The 14,042-nt window shown below is 36.7% G+C and overlaps 1 pseudogene; it reads right to left on the reverse strand.

The window, feature by feature from the left end:
- The window catches only part of LOC132479216 (leucine-rich repeat-containing protein 37A3-like), a 110,794-nt pseudogene that overhangs the window by 9,405 nt on the left and 87,347 nt on the right, over positions 1 to 14,042 (reverse strand).

Consider the following 14,042-nt stretch of genomic DNA (forward strand, 5'->3'; position numbering starts at 1 on the left):
AACTTTCACCGTATCAAGATGAGACAATGACATTACAAGAAAACTATAGACCAATATCTCTCATGAACACAGAGGCAAAAATTCTTAACAAAATTTTAGCATATCAAATCCAATAATATATAAAAAGATGATACATCATGACCAAGTGGGGTTTATCTCAAGAATGAAAGGTTGGTTTAATATTTGAAAATCAACTTAACCAACTTAGTACACTAAAAAAGAAAAATCAGGACATCTCTGGTGGGGCAGTGGTTAAGAATCCACCTGCGAGTGCAGTGGACATGGGTGGGAGCCCTGGTCCGGGAAGATCCCACATGCCACGGAGCAACTAAGCCCGTGCACCACAACTACTGTTCCTGCGTTCCAGAGCCCGTGAGCCACAACTACTGAGCCCATGTGCCACAACTAGTGAAGCCCATGCACCTAGAGCCTGTGCTCTGCAACAAGAGAAGCCACTGCCATGAGAAGCCTGTATAGGGCACTGAAGAGTTGTCCCTGCTCACCACAACTAGAGAAAGCCTGCCTGCAGCAATGAAGACCCAATGCAGCCAAAAATAAATAATCAAATTAAGAAAAGAAGAGAAAAATCACATAATCATTGCAATAGATGCAGGAAAAGAATGAAAGAATCTAACATCCATTCCTGATTAAAGAAAAAAACAGCCCTCAGTAGACTAGGAATGGAAGGAGACTTCCTCAACTTGATAAACAACTTCTACAAAAAACTTAACATCATATTTAATGGTGAGGAAAAAGTACTTTCTCTCCAGGATCAGGACAAAGGCAAGGATGTCTGCTCTCATTACTTCTATTTGACATTGCACTGAAGGTTCTAGCCACTGCAATAGGGCAACAAAAAGAAAAGAGATATTCAGAATGGAAAGGAAGAAGTAAAACTATCTTTATTTGCAGATAACATGATTATGTAGAAAACCTGATAGAATCTACAAAAATGCTACTGGAACTAATAAATGAGTTTATCAACTTTGCAGGGTACAAGATCAACATACAAAAAGATTAATTTTTCTCAACAAACAATCAGAGAGCAAAGTTTTAAAATACTTCTTATAATAGAATCAAACATATAAAATACTTAGAATAAATCTGACAAAAGATGTAAAAGACTTGCACACTGAAAACTGTAAAATATTGCTGGGGGAAATTAAGGAAGAACTAAATAAATAGAGAGATATAATGTATTCATGGTCCAGAAGATTCAATATTGTTGAGACATCAATACTCCCCAAATTGATTTATAGATCAAAATTCCAGTAGGCTTTTCTATAGAAATTGACAAGCTAATTCTAAAATTCATATGGAAATAAAATTTAGAATAAATAAAACAACTTTGAAAAGGAACAAAGTTGAAGAACTAACAGTAAATGATTTCAAGGCTTATGAAGCTACACTTTCAAGACATTGTGATAGTAGTGTAAAGATAGACAAAAAGATCAAAGGAACAGAATAGAAAGTTCAGAAGTAGAATGATGTGGACAACTGACTTTCAGGTTCAAAGGCATTTAAGTGGAGAAACAATAGTCTTTTCAACAAATGATGCTGGAATAATTGAATATAAAGGTGCAAAAAAAACCCAATAACTTCCATCCAAACCATACACAGAAACGAACTCAAACTGTTTCAAAGATCTAAATGTAAAACAGAAAACTATAAAACATAAAATTATAAAACATCTAGAACAAAACAGGTGAAAAATTTTATGATGCTGAGTTAGGCAAGATTTCTTAGCTGCAATACCAAAAGCATAATCCACACACACACACACAAAAAGATAAATCACACAAAATTAAGAATTTCTGCTGTGCAAAAGACACTCCTGAGAGAATGAAAAGATGAGCCACAGAGTGCTTCCCTGGTGGCGTATTGGTTGAGAGTCCACCTGCCGATGCAGGGGACATAGGTTCGTGCCCAGGTCTGGGAAGATCCCACATGCTGCAGAGCAGCTGGGCCCATGAGCCATGGCCACGGAGCCTGCGCGTCCAGAGCCTGTGCTCCTCAATGGGAGAGGCCACAACAGTGAGAGGCCCACGTACCACACACAAAAAAAGAAAGATGAATCACAGAATGGGAGAAAATATTTAGCAACTTACATATTGGATAAAGGACTAATTTCCGGAATATATAAAGAACTCTCAAAACTCCAGAAAAATATAAATAAAAGATTCAAAGATATACAGATGGAAAACAAGCATATGAAAAGATGTTTGACATGATTAATCATTAGGGATGCTACAGTGAGACACAACTACACACCTAGTAAACTATCTAAAATTAAAAATACTGAGCACAGCAAGTGTTGGCCACAACGTGAAGAAAATGCAACTCTCATACACTGCTGGTAGAGATGTAAAATGATCAAACCACTATGGAAAATAGGTATTTTTTAAAAACTTAAATATACACTTACCAATGATCCAGTCATTCTACTTGCAGGTATTTACCCAAGAGAAATGGAAATATACATCCATACAAAGACTTGTACACAAATATTCATAGCAACTTTATCTGTAATAGACAAACACTGAAACAACTCAAATGTCCTTCAATGGTGAATAGATAAATTGTAGTACATCCATATAATGGAATACTATTCAGCAATAAACAGAAATGAATTACTGTTATATACAACAATATGGATGAAGATTAAAATAATCACACTGAGTTAGAAGCCAGTTAGAAAAAAGTATACACTGTATGATTCCATTTACATAAAATTCTAGAAAATGCAAACAGAAAGCAGATGAATGCTGGCATGGCGAGTGGGAAGGGCACGGAACGATGGGAAGGAAGAATTACAAAGAGACATTAAGAAACTTTCTGAGGTGATGGACATTTTGATTTTCGTGATGTCTTCATGGTGTGTATGTATGTGTGTGTGTGAACACAGATTACTGTATGTCAATTATACCTCAGAAAGCTGTTAAAAGAAATGATATTATATGAGAGAAACAATTGGGGAAATTTGAATAGAAACACTTTATTAGGTAATATTATTGTGTAGGAATTTAATTTCTTCAATACTGTGTGTTAACAGTATTGTCATTACATAGGGACATAATTTTTAATATCCAGAGAGGAGGGCATCTAGCTGACAAGAGAAGGATCGCAATTGTGGCAGATGCTGTGGGACACTGAGGAAGATGAGGCTAGAGCAGTGACCAATGTGTGATGGCATGATGAAGACAGTCATTTGTCAGCTGACCTGACAAAGACGGTTGGAACAGATGGCTAAATGCAGGGCCCTTTCTGCATACTAATCTCATGCAATCCCCTCAACTAACCTTGGCATAACGGAAATTTTCTATTAGCTTGCCATATTGGAGGGGGGATGGCACAATTTAAGGTGCAGTAAGTTGTGTAATAAACTGTCACAATAGGGTCCTACAGAAATAGTTTTTTTAATGCAAAAAAATGAAACTTGACCCTTCCTTCACAACATATATGAAAATTAACTCAAAATGAATCATAGACCTAAAGGTAACTATACAACTTCTGGAAAAAAACATAGGATAAAATCTTTTTGATTTTGGGTGAAACAACGGGGTCTCAAAGTTTTCTTAGATAAGACACAAAAAAGCAGAAACCATCTAAGAAAAATTGCTAAGGGACTTCCCTGGTGGTTAAGACTCAGAGTTCCCAAAGTAGGAGGCCTGGATTCGATCCCTGGTCAGGGAACTAGATCCCACATGCATGCCACAACTAAGATTTCACATGCCACAACTAAGAAGCCCATGAGCTGCAACTAAGGAGTCCATCTGCCGCAACTAAGACCCAGCACAACCAAATAAATAAATTAAATATGAAAAAAAGAAAAAATGCTAAATGAGAGTTCATCAAACATTTAAAACTTCTAGTCTTCAGAGACACTTTAATACAATGAAGATAAGTCACAATCTGGGAGAAGATATTTACTAAACACATATCTGAGAGAAAGGACTTTTTCCATTGCTTTTTCTATAAAGCACTCTTAAAACTCAATATCAATATACAATTAAAGAATGGATTTGAACAGACACTTCATTTAAAAAGATATTTGCATATGAATAGACACTCAACATCATCAGCTATTACAGAAATGCAAAATGTGGCAAAAACCACGAGATGCAACTACACACCTACTAGAAAGGCTAAAATTTCTTTTAAAACAAACATAAGGATCAGGTGAAGACGTGGAGCAACTGTAACTCTCATAGACTGCTAGTGGGAAAGCAAAATGGCACAGGCACTTTAGAAAACAGTTTAGCAGTTTCTCAAAAAGTAAAATATGCACTTAGCATATGATGAAGCAATCCCACCCTTAGGTATTTTACCCTTAAGGAATGAAAACATATGCTCGCACAAAACATATATTCACACACACGAGTGTTTTCAGAGGCTTTGTTCACAATAACCAAAAAGCTAGAAAAAACTGAAATGTTCATCAAACGATGAATGCAGAAACAAACTGTGTATCCACACAACTAGAATACTACTTAGCAATAAAAAGGAATGAACTACTGACAGGTGCAACAAAACAGATGAATCTCCAAAGAGACTGGCTAAGGGAAAAAAAGCCAAAAACAAAAGGCTGCATATCACATGATTTCATTTATAAGATATTCTGGAAAAGGCAACATTATATGGACAAAAATCAGATTGGTGGTTGCCAAAGGCTGGTAGTGGGAGGAGGATGGATTGAATACAGAGGGACATTAGGGGTCTTTTCGGAGTGCAGAAGTTTTCTTTACCTCAAATGTGGTGGTGGCTACAGAACTATACGTTCATCAAAACACATCACACTGTATATTATAATATAGTGAATTTTGTTAAATGAAAATTATACATAAATAAACCTGACTTAAAAAAATAATAAAACAAACCTAAAAAAACAATTGAGTGAAAAAAATGTAAGAAAAATCAACTTACAGCTTTTCCAATTCAAGGGTCATCATGAGGATGCTTTCAATTGTTGTAAGTGACACTTGTGTTGTTCCCATGTCTCTGAACGAGAAGCCCAAACATGCATGATATAAAATTGAAGGTAAAAATTCTAAACTTAAAAAGATACTTAACATGTGATTACTTCAATTCTGGCTTCTTACTTGCCATAGATGATAATTCTAAAGAGCTCTTATTGAAGAAATTTAAATTTGCATCATCACATTAATGACCTTGGTGCTGAACAGTACAATCATTTTTTATTATCCTAACTTCTCATTTTCATTTGCATCTACCTCTTTTGATCACTGTGTTTAAAAAAAACAATGTACCCCTTATTTCTTTTTGCTTTCCGGAATAAATAATATTCCTATATGCATCTATATGTTCCATATCTATATGTGTTCTTCAACGCAATTCCCATTCTCTGCTGGCTGTCTTACCCATATATATTCTTTCTTAATCCTTTTCTTTGACAATAACTCTTATTTTCAATGACCCAGTTAAAATCTAAATTATGACTTTTTAGCCAAAGTACTCAATCTTTCATGAAAGTAAAAAAGAGCAGAAATTATCTCATGAGCCATGAAACTGTTGCAATACTTACAAATATTTTAATGCTGGCAATTTAAAAAGATAAGAATCTTAAACTGTTGTTAAAGGATTATGATTGAGAATTCTGAAAAATGGAATGGAATTAAAATTATCTGCATTTTCAATTATGTCCATGAAAGCCTATGTTCATTTTTTTTGGTAGGGAACTTGAAGGTTAAAAAAAATTATTTTCTGTCTTTACCTATAAATCATCCTTAGAATTTGTAAAACACTCTTTCATTGGGAACTACTCAGGTCTCTAGATGATAAAGTGGACAAGAGAAACAAACTAACAATCAAAAAATAGAAAAAAAGTGGCTACCAAAGAAAAAATATGCCAAAGAACTTTTCAGGTTAAAAACCCTAGAACTGCCTATGCTGGTAGGAAGCCCTTGCTCTGTAAAAAAGTACTATTTCTAGTGTCCTCCACAATTCAAGGTGTTTTTCTTTCATCTCTACAAATTTTTAAAAATTTCATGATTTAAACTGCTCAGTTAAAAACAAAAATAGGGCTAATTCCTTGGTTCTGGAGACAAAGAAGAAGAGATAAATCAAACAGGAACTGGTGAAAGCCATACTCCCATCACATAGTCCCATGTGTATTCTTGTATCATAGACTTTGTTACTGTGTATGTAATCACCTGTTTACTTGTCAGTCTCCTAGACTGTCAGCAACTTGAGAGCAGGAACCACATTTTATTGTCATCATTATTCCTGTGCCTGACATAGAGCCAAATATTTAGTAGATATTTAATAAATGTTTGCTGAATAAATAAATAACATTTTGTTTATATATCAATAAAATAAACATATTAATTTTGGGGAACAAAATTTTTCCAAAATGCTGGAATAGATTTTCTTCTTAGTTCTTTCTTTCTTTCTTTTTCTTAGTTCTTTAAAACAAATAAGGGGGAAAAAAACCCAAAACAAACAGGAAGAAAGAAAAGAATATCTGACTTTAGGTTAATTCTACACAAGAATTACTAGCGTATTTTTGCAGAATATTATAAAGATAATTATCAAAACTAATATCTTTTGGGTTGCCAGGCATCTGTGATCAGCATTTAACATTTAATCCTCACAGTAACCTTATGTGATAGATATATTACCCCACTGTACAAATGAGGAAACTGAGGCACAGTGAAGTTATATAACTTGTCCTAAGTCATCAACCTAGTAAGAAGCACAGATGGAATTTGATCTCAGTTCTGACTCTAAAGCCTGTGCTTAACCTGAATGAAAAAAGGGGGGTTTTAAAACATCTGTTACTTTAACCTTAATTTTGAGAGCACTAAATATAGAAATACCTTTTCAGACTTCATCGACCCATCTGGGAAAGCCTCTATGAGAATTATATTTCTTCTTTTCATTTATTTATTTATTTCTCTTTTTATTTATTTGTTCCTTAATCATCTCCCATGATAAATATTTAATTAGCCTATGGTCATTGGGACTTTAGAGATTTTAAAAAATATTGCAGGAAAATCAGTAAAAATGATGGAGGAAGGACATCTGATAATTCATCCCTCCATAGAAGCAACACTACAATAACAACAACAACAAAACTGGCGAAAATGGTCAGAATCAACTTCTTCTGAACTCTGGAAATTTAACCAACAGGCTTGCAGCAAATTGGGGAGCAATTTATTCAAGGAAAACATATTAATTCCTGTAAGAACAATGAGATCTGTGTTTCTTTAACTTGTCCTTGACCTTGGTTCTCCATGCCAGAGGAAGCCTTGAAAAACAGTCCACATCCCTGGTACCAGAAGGAGCAGCATGGACTTGGAGGTCCTTCAAAGCCTCATTCCCAAAGAACTGTCATTGTTTTACATGTCTGGTGGTCCCCTGGAAGACCTCACTTGAAAGGCATGCCTTTGACCTGACTGAGAGCTGTCTAGTGAGAAAAGCCTCTCCTTAGGTGGCATTTCTGGAAAACAGTTTCAGGCAAATATTTTAACATGGAGGTTGCATGAGGCAATGGAAAACAGTTGGGGGCAAAAAACAGCCCAACCAAAAAAGCTTAAAAAGAAAAGCTGAGGAATGAGATGTTCACAGAGAATCTGAAATGTTCCAATGTATTCCTGGGAAACTGGAAGACCACAAGACATATTCCTGGGAATCTAGGAAAATAACTGTTAGCATTAATAAGTGAATTCAGCAAGGTTGTAGGATATAAGATCAATATTATTTCTACACACCAGCAATGAGTAATTCAAAACTGAAATTAAGATAACAATTCCATGTGTAACAGCATCAAAACAAATAAAATACTTAGGGAAAAATTTAACCAGTAAGTGCAAGATTCACAGTGAAAAGTACAAAACTGTTGAAAGAAATTGAAAAAGATCTAAATAAATATAAAGACATGCTGGATTCATGGACTGGAAGTTAATCTTATTAAAATTTCACTACTTCCCAAATTGACCATGGTTCCATTGCAATTCCTATCAAAATCCCAGCTGACTTCTTTCAAGAAAGTTCCAAGCTAATTCTAAAATTCATATGGCAATTCAAGGAAACAGAATAACCAAAATAATGTTGGTAAAGAACAAGGTGGGAGGACTCACAAATCCTGGTTTCAAAACTAAGTTAAAAGCTACTGCAATCACAGTGTGGTACTGGTATAAGAAAAGACATGTAAATCACTGGAACAGAATTGACAGTGTAGAAATAAACCCTCCTATTTATGGTCCATTGATTTTCAACAAGGGTGCCAAAACAATTCAGTGTGGAAAGAACAGTCTTTTCAAATGACACTGGGACAACTGTACATCCACACACAAAATAATAAAGGTGGACTCCAACACCTCACACCATATATGAAAATTAACTCCAAATGGATCAAATATCCAAATGTAAGAGCTAAGGCTATAAAAGGCTGAGAAGAAAACACAGGAGTATATCTTTATGACCTGCATTAGACAACAGTTTCTTAGATATGATACCAGAAGCACAAACAACCAAAGGAAAAAATAGATGAATTGGATTTTATAAAAATTAAAAAGTTTGTGCTTCAAAGAACACTATCAAGAAAGTGAAAAAACATAGAGAATCAGAGAAAATACTACAGGTGGGAAGAATAAGATGCAGTTGCGAGAAAAAAAGTATATTAGTTTCTAGGTGTGACAATCTCAAAATTTTGAACTATTACAAATAAAACAGCCACCCTGAATCACCCCAAAGGGCAGACCCAAGTTATTTTTGTTATTAGGGCTTATGCCATTCTAAATCCTAGAAGCTGCCAGGATTCTAGTACATAGCAAAAACTGATGACAACACCCTGAAGTGTGTAAGCTTTTGTGTGTACATAGCTATGTAAAGGAAACCAATGCTAGTTGACTGGGGGAGCATTAGGGCGGCTCTGTTACTGCAGCTCAATTTGCCTTCATAGTGTGGCCACACCTCCCTCATTGATATTCTCAACAATGGGGTAAATAATTCAATAGGGATAAGGCTTTGATTTCCCTCTTATTCTCTCTTAGTACTTATGTGTTTGGTACAATATTGATGTACCACAGACAAACCAGCATGTGAATGTGCTCTCTCTGGGTAAGTTATATAGCCTTTCTACATTGTAGAGTCCTTCAGTTTCTAAAATCATGGAGATTGTATTGTTAGAACCAATGAAGTGACTAAAAGAATTTGTAAAAATAAGCCACCAGTCTGGACCTGCATAGCTGAATGAAGGAGAAACACTTTAAAGTCAGAAAAAAAAGTATACTTAACATTTAGGATTATCAACCACTGCTGGTTTTCCATAACATATTTCATCCCTGATTTTATCTGAAAGAGATATGATTACTACCACCATTCAAAAAGTGGTACTTTATTAATTAAGAAGCTCTTGGCTCATCTTTGAGGTAGATTTCAGATTTAAAATAGACTACCACCCTGCTAACTACTTCACCTGATGTTTGTCAATAACAAAGAGGCTTCATTCAAGAAACCTACTGACTTATAAGTACCTGAAATCTGGTGATGAACCAAGGTTTTGTGGGGCCTGAACCTCATCTACTTTGGGAAATCCTATCTAATAAAAACATGCAAAGTTATAAATAGAAAAATCGCTAGGACCCCTCTCAAGAGCTTGGAAGGGACCTATGCAAGTGAGGATCCCTGAAGCTTAAGCTTCATTGTATTCATGATAAATCCACCTCAGCTGGGGCCATTTTCCAAACTTATTTAATGCAGGTAACTTATAAACACCCCAGTAATATGTCATTATAGGTAGTAAAATGACTTAGCTCAAGGGTGGCATCTTCCCTTGGTGGCTTGCCTTTGGAAAGAGATGCAATAAAGTTTATATCTCACCATGGCAAATGTTTCCTGAAGCAAATTAGCTTTTTCTATTAGAAAGACTTAGCCCAAAACAGACTTACTATATACTGTGACAATCTTTTGAAAGTAAGTGTGAATGAGTTTTAGGAGTACAGTACTAATTTAGTTCCAACACCAGATAGTTCTGATTCTTTCACTACCTGTTTCTGTCATTTAAGAGGAACACAAATTCAAAAGGAAGAAGTTGGTGCCTCTTCCATTACAAATCTTTTCTAACCTACCAGCCATTTTCTACTTCACCACCCCCGTCCCTCTCCTTGTTACTCTGCTGCATAGATGCCAGAATGGCTCTCATGTATGTTTTCACATCAACATCCATCTTTCTCCTTCCAGTATGAAAGCTTCTTGGGGACAAAGTCCGTGCCCTATGTGTCTTTGTATCCCCAGCACTTATTACAGTGCTGAAACACAGTGGGTACGGCACTCAGTGAATGTTTTTGAATGAATTCATTAATTTTTAAACTGTGATTGATTGATTGATTGATTGATTTCCACAATGTATTTTCCTGTGTTGCCTACATAAGTATAGTGAAACTCTGATTTTTATAAGGAACTCTTGGTGTTATAGGATGTTTAGGAAAGGTGGTGAGTTTAAGACTTGTATTGAGGCTACTAAAGCCTCCTGGTGAAGGGACCTCATGAGCCTGCTCTCTGGCGTGCTGGCAAAAGAAGAACTGACCCTTGGTGCTCTCTCCCCAAGGCAGGCATCAGCAAACTAACAAGGGAAAGGAAGTAGCCCCCTCCCGCCCCCCCCACCCCGGTAAAGATAGGCATCAGCAGCAATTGCTAATCCAGCTCCAGACACAGCCTCAACACCTTCATTAAACCAAAATGTGTGAACTGTGTGAAGCAGGATGTCTGAACCACAAAACAGGGAAGAGAGTCTTTTCCAAAGCCAGGTGTAGAAGAGCTCTTTACCTTGAGTCTAAAATCGCCTTCGGGCCATTGAACGTACCCACTATCATTTCCTTCCATCATGAGGAATCACAAAATTTTTGAGCTGAAGAGGTGTAAAACCCACACTTCTTATTGAAGAGTAGTCAGCAAAGAAAGTATATTGAATTAGGCTACAGCAATGTATTTTCTTTATATTTTTCACACTACAGCTGAACACAAACAACGTATTTTTCCATTCCTCAAAGGTTCCTACTGGCCACAGATAATTCACTTCAGAGATATATGCTTTTTGAAAAATAATGTTCTGGGTGGCTGGGGAGAGCCCTGTGGTGGGTGTTCAGGAATTCTTTCTGCTTTACCATTTAAAAGAGCTAATAATGGTTGGGGAAGCACCCACACCTTTTGCTCCCAGAAGAATTCCGTGCTAAACTTAGTTGTTTGCAGCTCTGTGTTGCATACATTTTAAGCAGGTAGGAACTTTGCACATGAGCAGGAATAAAAGTTAAATTCAAAAGTGGAACTTCATGGACCATTCACATAGTGGAGGGGCATCAGTGGGATTCCATGACAATGCTAACTTGAGTGTTTTTGCTTGGTGCCTTTTATTGCCCGTGCCAAAGATCAGTACTATGGAAAGCAGAGTGTTTCATATATATGAGTTAAACAAGTCACTTGGCCTCTTTGTACCTTAGTTTCCTCATTTGAAAAAAAAATAAATGGCTCTCAAGACATACTTTCCAGAATTCATACTGGGCTTACTTACACCCAGCTAACCAATAACTGCATGATTGTTTTTACACACAGTTTTTTACATGTATTCATCTTCTACTTCACTTACAACTTGTGTAAAACCTGCACTCCATGCTAGGCCTGAAACATTCCAAAGCTCAGTTCTGTGAGTAAATAGCAACCAAGATTTCTACAAAAAAAGACACAAGCAAAAGAAGAAGAAAAAATATATATTCTTTCAGAACATTTATCCTTTGGCAATAATTCTAATTTATATTTGATGAAACATAACATCACTACTCGCTCCATCCACTAAAGTAATCTCACTGTGGAAGATATTATGATTTATACTTTTATGATTATATATGTGGTGAATTAGATACAAAATAGTAAATGCTCATTAAATACTTGTGTTAAGTGATCTTTATTTCTCTAGAAAGGCAGCACTATTGACATTTTGAGTCTGCACATATCTGTCCATATTTTTCCTGAACTTCTTCACAATGAAGAAATACAGTAGAATGTCTAATTAGAGTAGATGGGGAGAGGTGATTCATATGAATGCATGGCCTCTTAAAAGAAGACATTTTCTAATACTCAAATATTTTAATACCTAAAGAGATACAGTGTGTATCATTTTTCCCTTCATGTGCACACTTCCCACAATCTTCTAGAGGGCAGTGGAAGGGAATGGATATACTGCTCTGAAATACAGTACATGAAATTTCATGCAGTCAGAGATTTCAACTGTGAAAAATCATTCTAGATGTTATGTCCACTTGATAATACTAATCATTTCAAAAATGAAGGCACTAAAAATATGAAACATACTTTTGTTTTAATCCAAGGATCCACTGCTTCCATACAACCCTCTAAGTTCTGAGTTCTACCAACTCCTACCCTCAAGTGTCTTTCAGAGCCAGTGTGCTAAAGGAAACACCACAGCAGGCCAAGACAGATGCTAGAAACAGCATGCTTCGGTGTGAGTCCTGTCACCAGCACCCACCAGCTACGTGAATTTGGCAAAGTAATTTCACTCTTCTGAGGCTCAGTTTTCTCATTTGTAATATAGGAATATTCTCATCTACCCTGAAGGCTTCCTTGAGGGTATTAAGTAAGATAATGCATATAAAGCATGTGAGATAGCCCCTGATGATAGCCTTATCTTTGCTACTACATATTCCCATTTCATCTTTCCTCAGAAAAGTTGCACAGTGTTATCTGTGGCGTCCTATCAACTCCATCTGATGGCTTGCTGCTTACTGTTTCTGCCCATTCTCCAAATTGAAGCTTTTTGGGCACACTTCCAAGCCACTAAGGGAAATACTACTTTATTTGGACAGATTCCCAGGTATGACCACTATCCTACTGGACTTCAAAATGGAAGCACCCCAGCCGATGTCTCACCAACTGTAATAAGCCTTCTGCTATAATTATTGCAATTATCTGTAACCTCTCAGAGCCTTTCGGATCCTTCACCCCAGTATCCTTGTATTTTTCAGGGTTCTCCAGAGAAAAAGAACAAATAGAACATGTATAGAGATTTATTTTAAGGAATTGGCTCACATGATTATGGAGTCTAGCAAGTCCAAAATCTGCAGGGTAGGCCAGTAGGCTGGAGACTCAGGGAAGAGCCCAATGTATCAGTTCAAGTCCAAAGGCTGTCTGCTGGCAGAATTCCCTTTTACTCAGGGGAGGTCAGTCTTTTGTTCTATTCACACCTTCAATTATTGGATGGGGTCCACCCACATTTAGGAGGGCAATCTGCTTTACTTAAAGTTCACCAGTGTAGGGCTTCCCTGTTGATGCAGTGGTTGAGAGTCCACCAGCCAATGCAGGGGACGTGGGTTCATGCCCCGGTCCGGGAAGATCCCACATGCCACAGAGCGGCTAGGCCCGTGAACCATGGCCTCTAAGCCTGCGCGTCCGGAGCCTGTGCTCTGCAACGGGAGAGGCCACAACAGCGAGAGGCCCACGTATCAAAAGAAGTTCACCAATGTAAATGTTAATCTCATCTAAAAACACCCTCACAGAAAAATCCAGAATAATGTTTGACCAAATATCTGAATACCATGGCCCAGCCAAGTAAAACAAAATTAACCATTACAATCCTCTCTTAGGGTTGCTGTCTGGGCAGGTTATATTATCTGAATGCCCTCAACCCCAACATAAGTTTTCGTTTGCTGCTGGTCTCCTCTGTACAGGTTTTGGCACACAGCTTTCTGTGCTGTAATACCAATCCCTAACTGTCAAGCAGCATAATGTCCCTAGTCATTTCAAGAACAATCAGATCATCAAAATCAGAAATCTTTCATATTTTAGGCCAGCCCATAGTACCCAGCATTGCATTCTTCAGACAGTAATATGTACCACAAATATTTGTTAAGAACATACCAAATTCTAGGCTTTTATCAGTCTTAAATATGGGGAAAAAAAGAAGCCCCCACTCACACAAAACTTATTTGCTGACTTCATTATTTTGGAGAACCCCTAGTCAGAAATGGCTCCTTTCATTGCATTTATCACAAGCTGAAATCATCAAGGCA

The sequence above is a fragment of the Mesoplodon densirostris genome, chromosome 18 (genome assembly GCF_025265405.1).
Source record: "Mesoplodon densirostris isolate mMesDen1 chromosome 18, mMesDen1 primary haplotype, whole genome shotgun sequence".
Classification (NCBI taxonomy): Eukaryota; Metazoa; Chordata; class Mammalia; order Artiodactyla; family Ziphiidae; genus Mesoplodon; species Mesoplodon densirostris.